At 42.5% G+C, this 23140-nt stretch overlaps 1 pseudogene; it reads left to right on the top strand.

Annotated features, from left to right (window-relative positions):
* Positions 1-21290: 21290 nt before the first annotated feature.
* LOC122916963 lies at positions 21291-22467 on the top strand (annotated as a pseudogene).
* The last annotated feature ends 673 nt before the right edge of the window (positions 22468-23140 follow it).

Here is a 23140-nt window from a genome sequence, read left to right as displayed (position 1 = left end):
ACGAAACAAACTGTGGGTTGCTGGGGGGAGGGGGGTTGGGAGAAGGGGGGTAGGGTTATGGACATTGGGGAGGGTATGTGCTTTTGGGTAAATTGGAAGGGGAGATGAACCATGAGAGACTATGGACTCTGAAAAACAATCTGAGGGGTTTGAAGTGGCGGGGGGGGTGGGAGGTTGGGGTACCAGGTGGTGGGTATTATAGAGGGCACAGCTTGCATGGAGCACTGGGTGTGGTGAAAAAATAATGAATACTGTTTTTCTGAAAATAAATAAATTGGAAAAAAAAATTAAAAAAAAAAATAAAGTAAGTCAAGCAGAGAAAGACAAAAAAAAAAAAAAAAGAAAAAGAAAAAGAAATAAGATCACAGGGCCACCAGCTGTCCCCCCAAACTAGAGAGACCGACAGGAGACTACAGAGACTCACAGCTTACTAGAGCAGAAACTCATGGCGACGGCTCTGGGGAACCAGTGATGGGCAGGAAAACCAGAGTGTGAGGGATGAGTTGTTGGAGGCTCAGTGTGGACAAGTGGAGAGACAGAAGCTCCAGGGGGACCCAGTCACTTCTGTGAGTGTTACTAGCTGGAGATCTATGAGGTTTTTATGGTAAGTATCAGAGAAGAACTCTCTCATGCTTCTCACCGGGGGAGAGGTAAAGGAACCATATTCAAATATGCCAGATTCCTCTGTTCTTCTTGACAAGGTCCGCCTGCAAGAGAAGTTGTTTAACCAGAGATTAATCTGCTGGAGTCTTGTGAGAGCCTAACTGACCTGGGGTGAGAGAAACATGCAACTCCAGCCCCCCTAATCCATCCCGTTCCACCCAAAGGGTGGAAAAAACTGAGAGGCACGTAGAAGTTCAAAGTCCAGAGATAGAAGCTCACTAAAGATTGAGACTTAATCAGAGATGTATAGAATGCTTCCCCTCCCCCCATGCCTAACTACCACATCAGTAAAAGCCTATTTATGACAGTTTCTTTTATGCAGTACATTGTGTCTGGCTCTCAAGAAAAAATTCTGAGGCATATCAAAAGACAACTTGAAGAGAAAACAAGCACTGGAAGCAGACATGGCAGGGATGCTGGAATTATCTGACCAAATTAAAGCAACTATGATTAATATGCTAAGGACTCTAATAGATAAAGTAGACGGCATGCAAGAACAGATGGGCAATGGAAGCACAGAGATGGAAATACTAAGAAAGAGCCAAAATGAAATCCTTGAGATTAAAACACTATAATAAAAATGGGGAACTCTTTGATGGACTTAGCAGTAGACTAAACACGGCTGAGGAAAGAATCTTTGAACTTTAGGCTATAACAATAAAATCCCCCAAAACCAAAAAATGAAAATAATAAAACCTGGAGCACAGGTCGGGTATGTGTGTTGGGGGGGGGGGGGGGGCGCATGCGCATGCATTGAGAAAAGAATATCCAAAAATGTGGGACAACAAGTCATGCAAAATACATGTAATGGAAATACCAGAAAGAAAGAAAAGAATTAAAGAAATACTTGAGGCAATAATGACAGACAATTTTCACAAAATTGATGTCAGATATCAAACCACAGATCCAGGAAGCTTAAAGAACACCAAGTGTGATAAATGCACAAAACAAAACAAAACAAACACTATACCTAGGTATACCATATTCAAACTACAGAAAAACAAATGCAAAGAAAAAATTCTGAAAGAAACCAAAGCAAACACACACACACACACACATTAGATACAGAGGAACAAAGATAAGAATTGCATTGGACTTCTCCTCAGAAACAATGCAAGAAGAGAGTAGAGTCTAGTATTTAAAGTATTGAGAGAGGGAAAAAAACACCAACCTCAAATTCTGTAGCCTGTGAAATTATTCTTCAAAAGTGAAGGAGAAATAAAGACCTCAGACAAAAAAACACTTAGGGAATTGTAGTCCGTTGTCCTGCATTTCAAGAAATGTTTAAAAAGGGACGCCTGGGTATCTCAGTTAAGCATCCAACTCTTGATTTTGGCCAGGTCAGGATCTTAGGGTCATGATCCCAGAGTCATTGGATGTAGAGCCTGCTTAAGATTCTCTCTCCCTCCCCTCTGCCTCTTGTGCTCTACTCATTCTTTAAAAAAAAAAAAAAAAGTTAAAAGAGGTTCTTTTTCTTTTAATTAAATATTTTATTTATTTGTCAGAGAGAGAATTCACAAGCAGGCAGAGTGGCAGGCAGAGGTGGAGAGAGAAGCAGGCACCCCACTGAGTAAGGACCACCCCCCACCATGCGGGACTCAATCCTAGAACCCTGACATCATGACCTGAGGCCAAGGTAGCCACTTAACTGACTGAGCCATCCAGGCATCCCTAAAAGAGGTTCTTTTGAGAAAAGAGAACTAATATACATCAGAAATTCAAGTCTACCCAAAGAAAGGAAGAGGATTGAAGAACAAATAAGTGAAGGTAAAATAAAAAACTTTTATTTTTCTTCCTTTTAATTGATCTGATAACAGCTTGTTCAAAATAATAATAGCAACAATGTATTCAACTGTGAATGCTTATATCATAACACTGGTGGTACAATATTATTTGAGTGGACACAGATTAGTGGTACATGTATACTATTATGGGGAATATATTTTAGGAAAACCACTAAAAAGATTTTTTTAAGTATACTCAACATGCTAAGAAAGGGAAGAAAATGGAATCACAACATGGTCAGTTAAAACCACAAGAGGGGGGCACCTGGGTGGCTCAGTGGGTTAAGCCGCTGCCTTCAGCTCAGGTCATGATCTCAGAGTCCCAGGATTGAGCCCCGCATCGGGCTCTCTGCTCAGCGGGGAGCCTGCTTCCTCCTCTCTCTCTGCCTGCCTCTCTGCCTGCTTGTGATCTCTCTCTGTCAAATAAATAAATAAATTCTTAAAAAAAAAAAAAGAATTAAAAAAAAAACCACAAGAGGGAGAAAAAGTGTAGAAGACAAAAAATAGGAACAAAAGAACAACAAATAAAAAACAGTAACAAATATGGTAGATATTAACCTGACTATATCAGTAATCACTTTGAATGTCATTGTTCTGTATGCACCAACTGGGAAAGAATTGTCAATGTCGATTGAAAAACAAGATCCAAGTATTTGTTGTGTACAAGAACCCCACTTACATGAAGACACATACAGATTAAAATTAAAGGGACAGATAAAGATATACCATACTAACACTCTCATAAAAAGGAGGAATGGCTGCATTAATTTCAAACAGAGCAGACTTCAAAGCAAGGAAAATTATCAGAGATATAAAGAGAGTCATTACATAATAAATGGATCCGTTCTTCAAGAAGACATCACAATCCTTAACGTGTGTGTGCCTAACAACAGTGTGTCAAAATACAGACAAAACTGATAGAATTGCAAGAGAAACAGATGAATCCACTATTTTAATTGAAGACTTCAACAACCCTCTCTCAGAAATGGACAGATCCAGCAGAAAATCAGGAAGGACACAGTTGAACCCCACAACACCGTCAGTCAACTGGACATGATCGACATCCACAGACTATGTCACCCAACAGCAGCATTCTCCTCAAGTTCAAATGGAATATTCACCAACACAGACCACATTCTGGTCCATAAAAGGCTTCTCACAGTGGTTGTAGGAGTAGGAGGAATGGTAGTTGTTGTCATAGTTCTCATTATTAGTAAAGGATGTGAAAATGAAACATTTAAACCACGAATTCTGCAGAACTACATTCTAGAACATTGGAAGATAAGCAGATTGAGACCCGAGACAAGTACAATCTCTCCTGCTACCACTACAGGTGACAAGCAGCTCCCATCCAGCTGTTAGGTGAGAGAATGGTATCTGTGGAATGAGCAAATTCTGTTGGCTCATTGGTGAGTTTACCCAGGCGAGGGGGACAGAACAGGAAGAACCTCCAGCAGCAGAGAAAAAGGCGCTACGTTTGGCTGCTACATAGGCTGGAGCCCTTTCAACTCAATTTTTAAGAAAATCTGAAGTAAGTGCCTGTGGCAAGGGTTCCCCCCACCACCTCCACCAGCCTTTGGGGCTCTCAGCTGATGACAGGAGCACTCGGGCTGCTTGGATCTGCATCATCTCAGAGTCCCCAGGCCAGCGTCTGGCCTCTACTGGTTTGGCGCATTTTAATACTTCCTGCAGCCTTCTCCAGCTACCCCTTACCCTTCTCAGTTCAGCTACCCCTTACCCCTTCTCAATTCTTTCTCAAGGTGGCCATTCTTGTTTTCATAAGGGCTGTGGTTAGAGTCTGCACAGGTTTTGGGTGGCCTGCCCCTAATCTTAATTTCTTCATAAATCTGGTTGTTTTAATGCACAGTTTTGCAAAATGCATTTTTTCCAGAAATGCACACATTATTTTATAGTAGAGTCTACCACTAATTTCCAGTGAAAGCATCTTCATTTCATAAACAGCACCACTGGCAAGAAACGGCTGAGTATCAAACATTTCTTATCAAAACAACTATCAATAAATGCTAAGTACCAGGTTTGCAATAGGATCAAAGCTCAGGGCTACTGATAGAATGAGAGGAGCACGAGTTGCCAGCTCTATTCCCTAGAACCTTCCGAATCAGCAGTGAAGGCTTGCAGAGTCCCTGTACTAGGTGAATGAGTGATACAAGCATTTTATGCTGTGACAATGGTGTGGCACATTAATTAGTGCCCTGGGTACTCAAAGGAAAAAAAAAGAAAGGTGTTCTCTGAGCTACAAGGCTAGGGACATCTTCAGAATAAAAATGCACTCTCCCAGGATCATTCATTCAACCCCATTATTTAGTGAGCACCTACTATGCACCAGGCTCTATGCCAAGGACATAAACAAATCAAATATTGGTCATGGCACTTATGGAGCTATCCAAGAAGGCAAACCTTAATTAAGTACAAGATATATTTAGTTGTTATTTTGCTAAACGCTCAAAAAAAAAAAAATCAAAGTCAGAGGAAATTTAGAAGGATGAAAAGACAGGTCATTCCTCACTTAGGGATTGAGTTTCACAGTTTTCCTGGTACATCAACTGTCATAATGACTTGGCCATGTGACTCTTCCCCTCATGCCCTTTGGTCATGCAATAGCCAGGGATCCTTTGGTCACCTCCAATTTGGCCACCACAGCACTCCCAACATTCTGCATCCATTCGTCCTGAATGCTATTTACAAACTGTTTTATGAAGAGTCCTCCTTACCAAGGAGCATTGAAACCATAGTATTCCTTCTTATTATTACATTGTGCATATTAATAACTGGTTGTTCTGATAACCTACCAATACATTTGCTCTTAACTGTTACACAGAGCTGTCTCGTTATTCCAAGTGGCAAAAATGCTGCCTTGTATGTGGGATCCCATACCTGGACCTTGGAAAGATGGTAAATACCCAGGCAGATCTGTGCAACTTAGGAAAGAGCCCTGGACATCGGGGCTAAAGGAACCCAATGATTGACGTGAAGGGGGCAGTATCTTTTCATTCACATCCATCTCTCACCTCCTTTCCATGCAGTAACTGGGCTTTTGTCCCTCCAGAATTGAGAAAAATTTGTATAGATGGGCAGAAATAAAGAAGAAGAAGAAGTTTCTGGAAGACAGCTTCTCTTTCATTCTTTTATGAAAGCCTGAGTCATTCACGAGATTGAGATTGAAGTTCAAAGGGGATGGTCAGAGGCATTCCAAAGGCAATTAGAAAGAAGTTATGCTTTTTCAGGAAAAGAAAGGCAACAAAGAAATGGGTGGCCCTGAGTTGGCCAAAGTGGTAGAGGGCCACTGGGTTTCTATCCACAGCTGGCTTTCTTGAGTGCCCTGAGAGGCAACTGAGGGGAAGGAACCCCAGAAATCTAAGCCTCAGGCAAAATTTATCCTTCCCCAAGCATACCTCAGACTTAGCAGGAACCCTGGAAGCCAGACACACTTGAGTTGGCTTGGACTCCAAGCATCAGAGAGACATCTGGAGTACCTGTTTCATGTAAGACCTACCCTTTCTCCATAAAGACTTTTGCATGGTTCTGGAAGAGGGTAAAGGAAGAATGCTAGTAATATATGAGGATGAATTTTGCACCAGCCCAGTGGAAAGGGGGCTTGGAGTCAGATGTGATTTGATTTCAGATAAGTCGAGTTTTATGACAGGCATTTGTTTTATGCAGGCCTTTGGAGACTGCAAGGCATACCCATTGTACTTCATCTTGCTTTCCATTCTTTACTCGGCACAACTAAATAATTAATTGCCTTGATAGCCTATCAATATGTCTTTCTTTAATTGTTAAGTGGGTGTTAATAATTCAGACATCTACTGGTGACCTCCCAACACTCCTGTGATTTTTGTGGGCCTCAGAGCTCTTTGAAGAAGGTCTGTCACTCTGGAATCCAGAGTCAGCTAAAAGCTTTCTGGTTTTGTCCTCTCTCTAGAAGGCACCGTGCTTGCCAATAAGGGCTTGGGGTTAAACAGAAGATAAGAGTTCAAGGATTTTAAGCCCCTGATTCAGTTAGAGTAAATGAGGGTAAGAGAATCAGATATGTCACTGTTGAGTGCATTCTCCCAGACCTCGAGGACATCTTTTTTTTTTCCTCTTAAATAAGCTGAAGAACTCTGCCATGGGAGAAATCTCACTCCTGTGATGTAGGGTTGCACTAAATCCTTTTACTCAACTTAACCCCCATTTGGAGCAGAAGTAGGTGAGAATGAACAGGTAATGTGGTTAGATATGCTTCCAACGGATCCGCTGGCCCTTTTGTTCTCCCGTCATCTCCTCCATGAGATGCTCTGTTCCTAAGGCAGTGGGGGCAGCCTAGTTGAATGCCAAGTAGTGCTTCCTTCTGCTGTGAATTTTTGTGGGATTTCCTGACCCTTAGGTGTCTCACCGCTTCAAGTGCAGCTTCTTCTGATAGAGGTCATTCTGGCCGTTTTAAGGATGGAAAGTATCTTAAAACAGAATCTAATAAAACCCTCCTCACAAATAAAGAAATTAAAGACAAGAATCTTGTCTAAGACCAATCAGAACAGTTACGGAGGAAACTGGGGCAGGAGGCAGGGTCCCAATCTGGTGCTTTTTCCCCCATCCCTGTCGCTTCGATTTGTCATAAATACTTCTACTTTACTTCTACCCTGTTCTCTGATTCTCAGAGGTTTGCTTTTTTTTTTTTTTGCTTGAATCTAATTTTCTCTGTGGCATTTTGGGAACCCTCCAGTAACTGCGCATCAGCAGGAAGATTATTTTAAGCTGAAAAAATCTTGCTATTCTGCAAGCTCTGAATATCATTAATTTCCATATGTTCTGAGAGTTATTAAATGTTTTTCATGTGTTTTTATCCCTGACATCATCTCCTTCTCGTGTTCCCTGCTGACAGAGACCGTATCACCTATCCAGGTAGAACGTTCTGTTGCGTTAGTGCTCCTCTGTTCTTAAATGAGATTTGACATTAGACATCTGGGTTCTCTGTCTGCTGCCGACATGGCTCTGAGCCAGACTCAATTTGCTGCTTTCATCAAACTATTTGTCAGCCTTTGAAGTTGGGACATGCAGTATTACTCATTTGTGATGTCACTGTGCTAGGCAGAATTTGAGAAATCAAATACTGTAAATATTCATGATGAGGAACATTTATGGTCAAATACCAAAAACTGCCAGAATTAGTGGTGGCAGCAATTGCTGAAATGAAATAATACCTGATTCTCAGGGTCTGTCCACAAGCTTGGTTCTCTTCTCCCAAACGATGGCGGCCCGCAAGTTCTGCATTAGCAGGCTGCAGAAATGATCACTCAGGTAACAGAATGCATTGCTTTTACCAGAATGCAAAAGATGTTAAGCAGGCCTGCAGTTTTGCCCGACAATTATCAGAGACTTTTAGGGACAGATGTAAGCACCCAAGGGATCACCACTTCTTATTCCAAAGACCTCTGAGGGTGAGCCAAGAGAGGCAATGTCTAGATTCCAAGAATCTCTCATTGAAATCACTACCTCAAAGATGTGCCTGCAGGGCGCCTGGGTGGCTCAGTGGGTTAAAGCCCCTGCCTTCAGCTCGGGTCATGATCTGAGGGTCCTGGGATCAAGCCCTGCATAGGCTCTCTGCTCAGCAGGGAGCCTGCTTCCTCTTCTCTCTGCCTGCCTCTCTGCCTACTTGTGATCTCTGTCTGTCAAATAAATAAATAAAATCTTTTTTAAAAATTTCTGTCTAAAAAAAAAAATGTACCTGTACTCCCACGTTCACTACAACATTACTCACAAGAGCTGAGACCCCAAAAGAGCCTAAGTATCCATCAGCAGATGAATGGATAAAGAAAAATGTGGCATATATATTCGAAAAAATACCACTCAGCCCTAAAAAAGAAGGAAATCTTGCCATTTGCCACAACAAGGATGGCTTTGAGGGTGTTATGCTGAGTGAAGTAAATCAGAGAAAGACAATGCTGTGTGATTTCACTTACACGTGGCATCTAAGAAGCTGAACTCACAGAGACAGAGAGTAGAGTGGGTGGTTGCCAATGACGGGGGAGTGGGAGGAAGGGGGAGACGTCAGTCAAAGGGGGCAAACTTCCAGCTACAAGACAAACAAGTTCAGTATAGTAACTGTAGTTAACAATACTATATTATATGCTTGAAAGTTGCTGAGAAAGTGGATCTTAAATATTTACACCACCATCAAAAAAAAAGTATATGAGGTGATGGAGATATTAACTAACCTTATTTTAGTAATCACACCACAATACATAAGTGCATCAAATAAGCATGCCATACACCTTAAATTCACACAACAGTGGGTCCCTGGGTGGCTCAGGGGGTTAAAGTCTTTGCCTTCAGCTCAGGTCATGATCCCAGGGTCCTGGGATCGAGCCCCACATTGGGCTCTCTGCTCAGCGGGGAACCTGCTTCCCTCTCTCTCACTCTGCCTGCCTCTCTGCCTACTTGTGATCTCTGTCTGTCAAATAAATAAAATCTTAAAAAAAAATCCACACAACAGTATTAGGCAACTATATCTCTAAAAAGCTGGGGGAAAAAGAAAGGTAAACTTCCTTTGGGGGGAAAAAAGTAAAATAATTCCTATCCAAGGCCTTACCATGTAACCAAGTAACTATGTAACCGGGGCAAGATCTCCTTGCAGGGAAAGCAGGAGAGATCTATAAACTACCTTGGCACAAGACAGAGTGGGTCATGCTTCCTGCCAAAAAGCTCATGTCCATGTTCCTGGTAAGAATAAGATGCAGATCAGATAAAGCAAACTTGAAAGTTAGAAAGTATCCTCATTCTCCTGTAGGAACCAATCACCTTTTCTCACTCTAAGAGAAAGAGACACATCATGGATATTGCTACACTATAAAGACTATCACCATTACAAATGTCCCTATGTAACACTGCATGTGAATTATACTTCAATAAAAATGAGAGAGAGAAAAGCGTTCATTAGTGAGTCTCGCCTGTATACAAGGACCCACGTAATAAATTTCAATTCAGAGTCAGTGCTTTCAGGAGAAAACTCACCTCCTGGTGAATTAATATGTACCCTTTTCTCATCAGATAATTAAAGTTCAGTCCCTCTCTACATTTTAAAATCTCAACTGCCTAGAAACCCACTACTAAAATTAGTGCTATAATAATAATAGCTATTATTAGCCTACGTTTATCATTTCATATATTATACAAGTTTTCATTTTTTTATCCATGGTATAAGAGCCTAATTACTTCTCTTTCTTTTATTTTAAGTCATCTCCAAGATACTTTAGAAGTAGGTATGGTCTAAATAATGAAAGCATTAAAAAATTGACGACCATCTAGGGAAACACAACGTCCCTGGCCTGCTTTCCAGCTCTGATGTCCATGCAGGCCACAATCAGCTTCTACACACTGGGGCCCGGGAAATAAAGAAATCTCAGGAGGCTAGCCGGGTTGTTGCTGTAGGAATCCTGCCCAGCAGCAAGGGAAATGAACGAGAAGGAAGGGAGAGAGAGACAGAGATTTCCACCCAAGCCAGTGTGGTTGCTGGAGCAGAAAGGAACAGCCAGGGTTGGACTTGAGCCACCTCATCTGCATAGAAGGACTTCAGAGTCACCAATTTTAGAAACATTTAAAGAGCTGAAGTTGAAGAGTCTGGGTGTACCACACGGCCCACAGCATGGAAGACGTCCAACAGAATGATGTTCACAGATGCAGTAGGGAAAGACAGGACGTTTGCCTCTACTTCAAGTGCATTCCTATCACAGACATGATTTCTGCTTGGAATGATCTGAAATTTTTAGAGCCCTGATTCTTTCCTTTATCCCTCTTCTCTCCTCCCTCCCTCCCTTCCTTGCTTCCCCTCTTCCACCTTCCCCCCTTCCTTACTCCTTCCTTCCTTCCTTCCTTCCTTCCTTCCCTGTCCCTTCTCTCTCTTTCCTGGAACAGAGCCAAATATCAGTGGGAAGAAGCTGTGGGTGGTCTATACAACAACCTAGCAGTTATGCAGAATTCCAGACAGGCTGGCCAGCTTATTATTCCAGCGTCAGGCACAAAGTCAGTACTCAATAGGGTATGTGGAATTGAATGGAGTCTTTTCCAAAAGACCATAGGGATTATTGAACCCAAATAGCAATGAAATCAACAAAAACATTTGACAGTGTACCCATTCATTGGAAAATGTCAACAAAATGGGGGAAGGGGGTAGTTCAAGAATAAACCTTCCATATCTAGGCCATTCAGATGGGAGTGCTCTATAAATGTTCACTCACAGAGATGACCTTTGATTAGAAGGGTGAACATCAAATACACCATTAAACTCAGTTAACAAAGAGGATCTCTGTTACAAGCATAGAGCTAGTGCATTGCCTCATGTGAGTTCCGATTTGTGTATATTTCAGGTTGACCAGTATAAGGTGGCATATATGGTAGACCCAGGGAACAAATGCATCCCTCAGGCTAAAAGAGTGAAATGCAGTGACCTGGGTATGGTGTTTATGTTTCTTGAAAGACACCCTTCGAATGGTTCCATCATCCTTTAAACAGGTATCTCCCCCCAACCCCTTTGTGCTCCACACCATCAGTAACACAGATGCCATTACTTTTTAGGAAGAGGACCGCCTCCAATATTAGTCTCCCAAGCTACAAATGTGATTTAAAACCTCTCAACCAGCACTTTAACCATGGCAAGATGCACTGCCTATCCCCTGAGAAGCCATGAGTGCAGTCTCCCTTTAAGGGCACTTAAAGTGGACTGAAATTGAATAATCCTTGCAATTTACAAGGGCTATTTCCCTCTGGTATAGAGTAGAGTTGAAGACGCAGAGAGCTCAGAGAATCAGAGCAAGCCAAAGGAGACGGGGTTTGGAGAAGAGCCCACCATCTTTTCCACTCCTTATAACCACCCACCTTCAAGCCACAAATGAAAGAAAAGTATCCGTGCCCACAGATAATTTGAATGATTTCTCTGAATGTGAGTCATTTAGATGAAACATATGGAAACTCACTTTGGCAAAAATGAACGAGGGGAGGTAACGGGGAGCGGGAAGAAGAAAATCACCCATTTGACTAGATTACATCAAAAGCAAGGTTTTCTTAGGATGCCTCTTCAACATAACTTATATCCTCAATGAATTATTCCACATTTATAAAAACAGCTTATGCTCCATATAAAGACTTTGAATAAAAATTGTTATGCTTCTTTTCGTTTGGATTCAAAGGAGACAGAAGGAAATCTCTAGGCCTTAAATGTGATTATGGTTCTGTAATTTTGAGTACGGAATTTTTTTCACTGGGCTGACTACTCTAATCAAATTAATATCAGCCACCCAAACTCCCGTCCTCCACTTCTTTGGTCCACCCTGAGTTACATAAGCTGCACTCCTTAAGGACTTCACCATTTGTCCTATTTGCTGGACTGGAGAGAATTGTGCCAACATACAAACCAGTCATGATGAAGACTACTGGCCCAAATGCCATGAGGAAAGTCATCTATGTCCTCAATCTGACATCATCAAAATGCATGTGACAGGGGATTTGTACACAGGACAATGCAGGATGCTGGGTCAGTAAAATATTTTAAGTCTGGGCCATCCTCACTTTGAAGGGCACACAGTTTCAACACTGTTAACACTCCAGGTCTATGTTACCAGCATTGCACCAAAGCATTTGAGTGCCTATCCATAAAGGGGTTCTTGCGCATTTGAGGTAGGGCTTGTGGCAAATGCTATCAGTGCCCCTCCTATGTCCTTTAGACCCTACCTTCTCTTTGTGTTGTGGATGGCCTCCACCAACAATTACCCAAATCTCTGGACTCCCTAAGAGTTTTTCCAGAGCCACAGAAGACCACTCAGCTCATGTGTTCCAGCCAGGAGTGCTGGGGAATTAGCGCATCTCAGAATCTGACCTCAACCAATGACCAATGGCAGTTGGACAGTAAATACCTCAGCTCCCCCATCTCTCAAGTGGAATAATTCTGAGGCTTGTTGAGTTTCCCTTACAGTGTTAAGCTCCAGTTGCTCACCTTGATAACTAGTTTCCTAATTCACTCCTTATTTCCTGCCTTCCCATCCTTCTGTCAATTTCCATGTCCCTGTCTATGTTTCTTGTACCTCCTGAAGAGACTCTCTGCACTTGAATGAATGTCTGAGGTCAGCTTCTGGAGTGAACCTAAATGAGGACAGAGTGAGTCCATCCTTCAGCTGTGCTCAGGAAATGTATCAGTGATAGCATAAAGGAAAATAGGGATCTCTTCTATGATCGTTCTTGAGAAGACTCATGGATATGCTCCTGAGACAGACACTGCTGGTCACCTACCTGACAGCAATGTTTCCTCCCTCCATAGTCAACAGAAACCAATTTGGTTTGGTCAGAACAAGCTCAGAGAGGCTAAGCTTCTTCCTCAGCCCCTGAGGATGAGTCAAGCTCAGTGCAGGTCAGGCATGACCATCCTATTCCTGTTTGCTGATGATCTTTGGGGGAGGAGAGCTGACTGAGGGCCAGCTCATGAGACATAAGCAGGAACGTGCTGAGGAATTCTTTTCCTCCTATAAACAGCTGGAGAAGTAAAGGGGTTCTTCATCCTCTCTCTCTCGCTCTCTCTCTCGCCTTCACCTTCCTTCCTGTTTGGAGCACCATAGGGTGAGGCATGGATTAAGTGTAGTCGTCTTAAACCCATGAGAGAAATGCTATTGAGTAGCTAAACCAACCTCAGAATGCCTATCTCTACACTTCATTTATAAAAAATAAATGTTAGCTGAGATTTCCATCACCTACACCCAATTCAGCCTGATTGATGAGATGCAATTCCAGGAGCCAGCTTAACGAAATGCAATGATTTGCAGGTGACAAGACTCAAATGTGGAAGTGGAAAGAGAAAGTCCCATATACCCTGTGTGTCCTGTCAGAGTCCACTCAACATTTTAAAATGAAAGTCTGGTGTTAACATTCCAGTTCTCTCCTGGGCTGCTCCTCTTTCATGCTGCATTGAACTGCTTACCACAGCTCAGAACCTGCAGCCTGCTTCTGTCTCTGCCTGAACTGCTCTCTCCACAGGTCTTCATGGCACCCTCTCCTGCTTCCTTCCATCTCTGCTCGGTTGTCACCCTCATAGTGAGAAGCCCCAATGCCATGGCACCACCCTGGCCCTCATGACCTCCTCTCAAGGAAAAAATGCATGGGAAAGAATGAGATTTGTCCCATGAAGCAAGAAGGTTATTACCATCCTTAAAACTGGTGCATTAAAGTATATGATGTGGTCCAGAGTGACTGCATTATTAAGAGTTAATGCTATGGATTCATGCACCATCAGAGAGGCTGGCTGGCTGGCACAAAGTCAGAAAGCCCATGCCATGCCATTTCCAAGCATGACTACACAGATTTGGGGGTCCTTTTCTAAAGGCCCTTTAGTTACCTCCCTACAATAATCTAGTAGTTAATATATATCTATATATATTAATATATATCTCTATATATCTCTCTAGATGTGTATATATATCTTATATCTATATATAGGATATATTATATATATTAGATATATAGATCCTAGATATATATATCCTAGATATATAGATATCTAGGTATATATCTAGGTATATAGATATATATATCTAATATATATAGATATAATATATAATATATATCTAATATATCTTATATATAATATATTACATATATCTATATATAGATATAAGATATGCACATCTAGAGAGATATATAGAGATATATATTAATATATAGAGATATATAGAGATATATTAATATATATTATAATAATATATGATATTAATATATCATAATATGAAATCATCCTTTTGGCTAATCAAATTTCTTGGACAAAGCTTTTCTGATTTCCTTTTGTTTTGGGGAGATGGGGGAAATGGGACATATGCCTTAATTGCCATATTGTTAAACTGTCATCAAGTCACCTTTTCCCCGCAAGAGGAAGAGGAGAAACAGAAAGTATAGCTCTGGGCCAGTATATCTAACTCTCTCCTGGAAATCTCTACTTGGAGGACACAATAATAGCATAACTGCGGTAGACATTTGCTAGTCCTAAAAGCTATTCCCATGCCCCCATTCCTCAGCCTTCCTCTACCTGTAGAGGCCAGAAAGCTAAAATACTGTATTTTTAAACCTCCATTTAGCTAAGGGTGGCCACAAAACTTAATTCAGGCCAATGTGATATAGGCCAAATTGCTAGGTAAAGATCCCTTGCCAAATAAAAAGGAAAATCTTTGCTAGGATAAACCCCTTCACCTCGTGGGCCTCCATGCAATTTTCTATTTGGAATGCAGGTATAAGGGCAGGGTCACAGCAGCCATCTTGAATCATAAAAAAGCAAAAGGTGAAAGGGCTACCCACCAAGGTAGGTAATAACCCAGACAGCTAAAAGAGCCTCACCGTCACTGAATTGTTGAGCTGCCTCACAAGGCTTAACTTGCATAGCCTTGGATCCCCTGGTCTTGTGTCTCACACATACCCCTTAACTATTTCAGCCACTCCAGAAGGGCTTTCTGTTCTACGCAGCTGATCATTAATATTAAGACAGAGACTGATCTCATGAACTCCCCTCTCACCTGGCCCTTCTTCCAGGTCCTTATCACAGTAAATGACATGGCCACCCTTCCGAGTATATAGGCCAAAAATCTAGGCATTATCCTTGACACTGTTCTCTCCCGCAGGCCTGCATCTAATCCATCACTACATGTCCCACCTCTTCACTGCTAGTTCCAAATACCACTGTCCCTCCTCAGAGTGACTGTAACAGCCTCTTTATCTCTCCATCCATGTGAAGGTCTCACTGTATCATTTCCTTTTCAAAATACAAATCTAATTCACACACACACACACACACACACACACGTACACACTCCTGCTTAAAAGCCTTCAATGGCTCACCATATGTCCTGTGATCGTGAAATAAATATTTAACGTGGCCTAAAAGGGCTCTTGGGGTTTATTCCCAGCACATCTCTCCAGCCCCAGGCCTGTGCCAGCCTTCCTCCAAGTTTCAGCCTCCTGACCTTCATTTCTAAAAGGCCCTACATCATGCCTCCATGAGGTCTTTGCACAGACTCTTTCCTTTGGATGGAAAACTTGGTTTTGCCCCTGCCCTTTGCTATCTGACTCTTGGAAAATTCTTCATTCAGAACGCAGTCCTGGCTTCCCTATGTAGCTCAGAGAACTCTTCCCTGACCCAGCTCAGGACTTAAAGATCCTTTATTAACACTGCCACTGACCACCAGCCCTTTTGCAGACTTGCTAGTTGTAATTATGCATCCTTAGGGGGATTAATTGTTTAATGGTAAGTCCTTGAGAATAGGATCTCTGTCTGATTTTCCGTTTCATCTTTGCATACAATTCTCATCATGCCTCACATGATGCCTAGCACATAGTAGATGCTCAATGAAAACTCAGTTGAACAAGGACTGAATGGAAGAAAGCCATAGAGCCCATTCAGTCAACCATCCTCTAAGCAACTGAGAGTCAACCATCCCCTAAATAATTGAGAATTACCATTCTAGTATCTAAACAAAAATGGAACTAAAAAATATGATTGAAATGACACCAAAAAGATAATGAGCTTTATCGGGCCATAAATATTTGATGAATCACCAAATTCTGCCATCTAGCTCGTGGTATCTATGTCAGGCCCCACGTCATCTGGTACATGGATGGACTAGGTTGGGGAGTGGTGTAGAGTGGGCACATGCCCTACGCTGCTGAGGCCACGCTGTGATAATGGCGGCCCTGACAAGGCCCTAATCCACATTCACAGATTGTGCTGCAAATATGTTCTAACTGCAGAGAGATGTTGTGGGAGAGGCCTTCCTCCGTTACCCCAAGTAACTGTCCCTCTCAAGCATCCCTAAACATGGGGATCTCAAGCCACTGACTAAGAGGCTGCATGGGAACTTACCCTAACCCCTTCACCAGATGACTTTAAAAGTGGTCAGTGAGAAAACTGGAAGGAGAAGAAAAAACTGACAGGAATGGTGAGAAATTATCTTGGCCTCAAGGGTCTCAGTTTTGAAAAGAGCAAGTTTTTTCTTTAAGGAGGAGGCATTCTTCCTTCCCTTTTTTTTTAAAGATTTTATTTATTTATTTGATGGATAGAGATCACACGTAGGTACAGAGGCAGGCAAAGAGAGAGAGGGGGAAGCAGGCTCCCTGCTGAGCAGAGAGCCCAATGCAGGGCTCGATCCCAGGACCCTGAGATCATGACCTAAGCCGAAGGCAGAAGCTTTAACCCACTGAGCCACCCAGGTGCCCCAGGGCTCTTCCTTTCTTAATGGCTCTCTCAGTCACTGGATCTCCAGGATGTACATGTTCCCACTTCACATCTAATTCATGTGACACAACCAAAGAAAGCAGGGAGTGGGGACACGGGCTGTGTTTCATGGGAGTGAGAGGCGCCTGGGAGATGGCTGGGATCTAGGCAAGACCTTTATGCAGTGACCCTGTTAATGTAGTCAGAAAGGAATGGAGAAAAACAGGATGAACGGCGTGTCACATCGCCCTCCACCTCCCTCCAAACCCACCAAACTCAATTCGATTCTATTCCTTGTAGGAACAAAATTTCAGGTGTCAGAAACCATGGATTTAAGTCTCTCATCTGCCACAGATGAGCTTTGTGATGCAGCTTTAATCTCCCGATTCAGATATTTTTCATTGGCAGAGAGTAGGTGGAGCCTAACTGGTAAACAAAGATGGACCTGACACAGAACTGTGCCCAGAATGGATGATGCCATGTATGTGAAGGCCGTTTCCGCACTACAAGCTTACATCCTCACTAGCTAATTCGACTGGACTTCTCATTACCCAACTCTTCACTGTATTTTTTTTTCAAATTATTTTATTTGTACATAATTAAAATCAAGTTGATTATAAATGTAATGGAGTAGGTATGAGTACTGAAATTTTCTGGATACAAAATTGCTTACTCAGCTTGCTGCGGTTTTCTCTAGCTCCTCTCTTTACTGCTCTGGGACAGCCTGGAGGTATGTGTTGATTCACCTCCGATGAAAGAAGATAATCTTACCAAGGGCCACACCTTGAACATTGGCCAGCTTCTCTGAAACTCCATACATACCTTCTGTGTTGGGTCCCTCCCTCATTCATAGGACACTCCCTCAAGCTCCTTATGGAGCTGCTCCTTCCCGACCCTAGTCAGTGGTATTGTGTGGAACAAGGAGGCGTCTGCCTACCCCCTGAAATAAACTGCAGTTTCTACTCACAGGCACCAGCTTTTTATGATACAACCTCCAGGAGCTCTCATACAAAGCTACTTGTGGCTGGGAGATGTGCCTTACTGGCTTTTTTGGAGCAGGGGATCCGGGGAATCTTGTGTGTAAATATGTGTTTGAGGATCCCGATTCCAGGGAAAGCACGTGGCCCCTGAAGTTGTTACACAACACCCCATGAGGTGACAGACCCCAGTCCTCAACACCAATGATCAGGTAACTCACGGAGAGGGTTAAAAGGGCCCACATGTTCCCACTAGGTGAGGAAAAAAAAAAAAAAAACACCCGTGTGGGGCGCTGACCTGAAGTGATGAGGACGTGCACGCAAGTGTGAACGCAGGGGCACGCACACGTGCACGTGTGGGACACATTAGAATGTTTGCAGTTGGTCAAGCAACTTTATTGGCATTGGCTATCTTTTGCGAAGTGTTCAACTTCACACTTTGGAGAAGGGGCAGGACCAAGATTAATTCTTGGAGAGCCCCAGTGAAGAAACTGTGAGGGGACAGAGGAGATGCAGCCAGAGCTGTGTTTGGATTACAAGTCACATATGTTGATGCCCAGAAATTTCACTATTCGATCATCTGTATTTATTAAGAAGGCTCCTAATTCAGAGGTGTGGAGGTGGGAGGATATTTCCTAGCCTGGCCATGTCCCATCCCAAAATTAATTTTGAGTTCGAGGTTGAGAGATCAAACAATATCGTCCTGCTGGCTAGCATCGCTCTCTTGGAAAAGGATCCCATAATCCACTCATGAGGGAACTCCAAAGCACCTGAGGCCCACTGGAACTTTCCGATAATGAAAACACACCACCACCTGGTCTTCTCAGCGTGCTCGAGGGGACTTCAAGAAGGACTAACCCGATCACCTCTTTATGCTGGTGAGGAAGCTGAGCCCAGGGCGAGGTCACGTGGTGAGCTAGGAGAAAGGCTGAGAGCTAAACCCAGCCTCGTGTCTCCAGGCAAGTCTTTTCTCCACTGGACCATGCCAGGTCCACTGAGCTATGGTGGTAAAGGGTCCCTCACTGAGAAAGTCTCATTGCTTTTGATCTCCAGCTTCTGCAGGTGCCCTTCTGAGCCAAATTTCACACTCCATCTTCTTTCTTTTTGTCTCAGTCTGCTTGGGCTGCCATTTAAAAAAAAAAAAAAAATCATAGACTGAGAGGCTTAAGCAACATAAATTTATTTGCCTCCAGTTCTGGAGGCTGGAATTTCCAGATCAAGGAGCCAGCAGGGTTGGGGTGAGGGCCCAGCCATCTTCTCAGACGGCCTTTTCTTGGTTCATGCATGTGGAGAGAGAGACCTCTCCTCCCTCTTGTTATACGGGGCACAAACCTATCAGATTAGGGCCCAACCTTAAGACCTCATTTAACCCTAAGTATCTTTTAAGCGCCCCGTCTCCAAATACAATCACATCGGGGGTTAGGACTCCATTGTATGCATTTTGGGGAGACACAATTCAGTCCATAGCACTCTGTATCCTACTACTCAAGAATCTGATTTTATAACCCTTGAACTTCAACTAGGCATTTGAGGAACATCAAATTGTGTGAAGGCTATTGTTTATTGTTTCCAGTACAGCCAGAGCAGGACAACTGCGACAACATTTATCCTGTAACAGGCAAAGGAGTCACTTCACTCAACACACCCAATCCCAGTTTACTCTGTCTAAGTAAAATGAGTCCCGAGCGTCTGCTTTGTGTGGATAAGAGAGACAAATAATTCCTAACACCACTTCTTAATGTTAATAACGTCGAGATATAACATAGTAAGATTGCTCTACTATATACTTGTTTAAGTGGGACTCAACCCACGTTGTTTTCACCAGTCCCCAGGCAGCCAATTCAACTCCGGCCAGCCACAGAGCTGTCTGCTAGCAAGGAGGCCAGGCAACCTCATTACTGATAAGGTTAATTTAATCCCTTACCTTCCTAAGTGTCTGTGAGTCACTCCCAAAATTTAAAACAAATAAAAAACATGAATGGAAAGCATTTCCTACATGGGTGGAATTCCTCATACCTCTCTCTGCCCACCCTCTCCCCTCACCTGGGTCACCTACTTGCCAAACCCCCTCCTGTCTACTGACAACCAGAATTTTTTCTTTATGAGACATAAGCGTAGGGACCTCAAACCCAGGAACAACAAGGTGGGTCCCCTTTTGTCTAGTAGCAAATCTGATACAGCTGCCCGTGTTTGTGTGCGATAGGAAGAGTCCTCTGAGCCTACAAATGGAATGTGTTCTCACGTTGGAAGCTCTGCGAAGGAAAGAAAAAGGAAAGAGAAAATTTAAAGTAGGAAACAATCTGTTCTGCAGCTGGTGGCATTCAGAGTCGGGCAACACGGAAGAAGTGCTATTTGTGTGCACAGGTGTCTAGGACTCTGCAATCTGCCCAGCAGGGAGTGCTGGGAATGGAGGCTGAACCAGCAGGTCTCTGCCTTCCTCTTCTGCAACCAGGATGGTCCAGGCCTACGCCCTGACTTTTATGCAATAAACAGTGATGCTCAGAGTGAGGCCCAGGCCCAGGTGCATGTCACAGGGGAATTCAGCATATCTGACTCCTTATTCCTTCTATTGCTCTTACCGCTGTGACCTAGATAGAGCTTAGAAACTTCTGCTTAGTCCTGCATGTAGGCCTCTTAATCATCAAAGGAACTTTGCTTAAAGCCAAGATTTGCAAAAACCACTCTTTACTGAAAACCCCTCCTCACCCGAGGAGGTAAGTATGTATGTACAGAAACAGCGATGCTATGTTTAAGATCTACGTAATGGCATGACCAGATTCCTGTACTCCCAAGATCAACTGATCAAGGACAGAAAAGTTTCAAAAACCTACCACAGACCACTGTGGGCACCTGAATGTCTACAGACATCAGGCACCTCTTGACTCCAAACCCTTCTCACTTCCCCCTTTTCCTGACATAAAAGAATTACAAAGTTCGTTTTGAGGAAAGATGGTTCTTTGGGACAATAGTCTATCATCTATTTTCTGACTTTCCAAAAAAAGTCACTTTCCTACTCCAACATCTTGCCCCTCGACTTACTGGCCTGTCATGTGGCCGGGGGAATGAGTTCAAGCTCAGTTACATGTATAACGATATTTAGCAATATAGACATAATGCACACAAACGCATTCACTATAGAAAAGTAACAGTATTGGTCAGTAACCACCCTACTGGCTGCTTTACAAACTGAAATATTTTTAAGTTGTATCCTGAGATGAGCCCTTTCATTAAAATAAACCACAGATTTAAAATAAAGTAAAACAAATTGCAGGTTTAAGATTAGGTGATAACTAAAAGAAAATATGGACAAATATTATATGACCTAAGGATGGGGGTGGCATCTCTAAGTAGGATACCAATGACGGAAATCACAATAGTCACAGAGGTGACGGCCTCAATAATAAAAGCAATCAAACAAATTAAAAAAAAAAAAACCACAGGAACTGTGACAAAAGTATTGTAGAAGTATCAACTATCATAACAGTACATCAACAAAATTAAAAGCCAACGACCAATGAAGAAAAACATGTTGGTAACACAGGAAACAGACAAAGTATGCTTAATGAATACAAATCAACTGAAAGTCAGTAAGAACCCTGGTATGATTCTGTCATACACCACTGCTCTGTTCAGTGGCAGTCGCTGCCCTCCTCGCCTGTCTTCTCTCCTACTTCTGTGCTCGCCACCACCCCACCCATGATGTCATGGGGATGGACATGAGCCCCCTGAGGCCCCACAACTCTCATTTTGGTTGTAAATTAAGACTGACACAGATTATGATTTTTAAGGCCGATAACAAATAAAGTGAGTACCGGTTATCTCTAAGAACAGTTGAAGGGCTGGTCCAAAGGCCAAGCTATACATTGTTGGACCAGTGACAAGGAATTAGGAGGGAAATCCAATCCATTAGCAGCTTGCAAAATGTCTGAACAGGCAAGTAATTCCCTTGGGCTTTGAAATAACAACACCTGTGGCCTGTGGTTGAGGCGTGGCTTGGGGCTCGTCTATATTAGTGGACGGCACTTAGAGCCAAAGGAAGATGCAGAATCAGTTGATGAAAAGTGAGATTCCGAAGTATATCCGGAGAGCAAGCAGCTCTTGGAAGTGGTGGCAAGGTTCCACACAAAGAAGTCAAACTTGCTGCTAAAGAAGGAAGAGAAGGAGGAAGAAGAAAAAAGAAGAAAACGCTCCAGTAAAGAAATTAATATGAGACACTCCAGCCAAAAGTGCACAAAAATCAAACCAGAAGGGAGTTGAGGGAAATTGGAAGGGGAGATGAACCACGAGAGACTATGGACTCTGAAAAATAATCTGAGGGTTTTGAAGGGGCGGGGGTGGGAGGTGGGGGGAGCCAGGTGGTGGGTATCATGGAGCACTGGCTGTCGTGCATAAACAATGAATTCTGTTATGCTGAAAATAAATAAAAATAAATAAATAAAAATTTTTAGAAAAAAATCAAACCAGAATGAAAATGATTCAAAACCCAGAACACCAAGATCAAAAGGTCAAGAATCTTAAAAAAAAAAAAAAAAAAAAAGAAAGGAAAAGAAAACAGAGAAAAACAAAAAAACTCCAAAAACAACCAATGGAACTAGCTCTGTAGAAGACATTGAGGCAAAAATGCAAGCAAGTATGAAAAGGTCTTTCCAAAGGGAGAGCCAAGCTCATCAATCGTAGGAAGCACAGCTCCTGGATGACTGACGCACAGGTTATTCAAGATCTGTGGCAGTGGAGGAAGTCTCCTAAAGAAAACAGCTTAAAAAACAGCTTGTTAAAATTTTCCTTCTCGTTTTCTTTCTGTAACAGTTGATCTCTGGCTGTCCTCATATTGCAGAGTGAGAACTTGCCTTACTGTGTCTGATAAACGTGGTCCAATAATGTGGTGTCCCAAAATGCCTATTCAGTTGTTGAAGGTAGAACTCCCCTTTTGCATAAAATATGTATGGAAGGCTTTGACAGAACAAAGTAGTTGTGGTGGCCAAATAGAAATGGTGGAGAGAGAAAAATATATGTGTGAAGTAGACTTAGTTTTTTAATAAAGTTTAAAACTCAATGAGAAAAAGATGAGCACCTCAGTAGAAAAGATAATAGTTGGGGGCACCTGGTTAAGTGTCCAACTCTTGGTTTCTGCTCAGGTCATGATCTTAGGGTTGTGGGATCGAAACCCAAGTCGGGCTCCACACTCAGTGTGGAGTCTGTTTGAGATTCCCTCTCTCCCTCTCCCTCTGCCCCTTCTGCTCATCATCTCTCTCTTTAAGATAAATAAATAAATCTTAAAAAAATAATAATAATAAACAAAGGACATGATCAGGCAATTTACAAACACAGACACCCAAATATTCTTTTTTTTTTTTTTTTTTTAAGATTAGATGTAATTTTTATTTTTTTATTTTTTTTTTCCCAATTTATTTATTTTCAGAAAAACAGTATTCATTATTTTTTCACCACACCCAGTGCTCCATGCAAGCTGTGCCCTCTATAAT

The sequence above is a fragment of the Neovison vison genome, chromosome 9, assembly GCF_020171115.1.
Source record: "Neovison vison isolate M4711 chromosome 9, ASM_NN_V1, whole genome shotgun sequence".
Lineage (NCBI taxonomy): Eukaryota > Metazoa > Chordata > Mammalia > Carnivora > Mustelidae > Neogale > Neogale vison.
The sequence above is the reverse complement of the archived record's forward strand: the minus strand, read 5'-3'. Positions and strand labels throughout refer to the sequence as shown.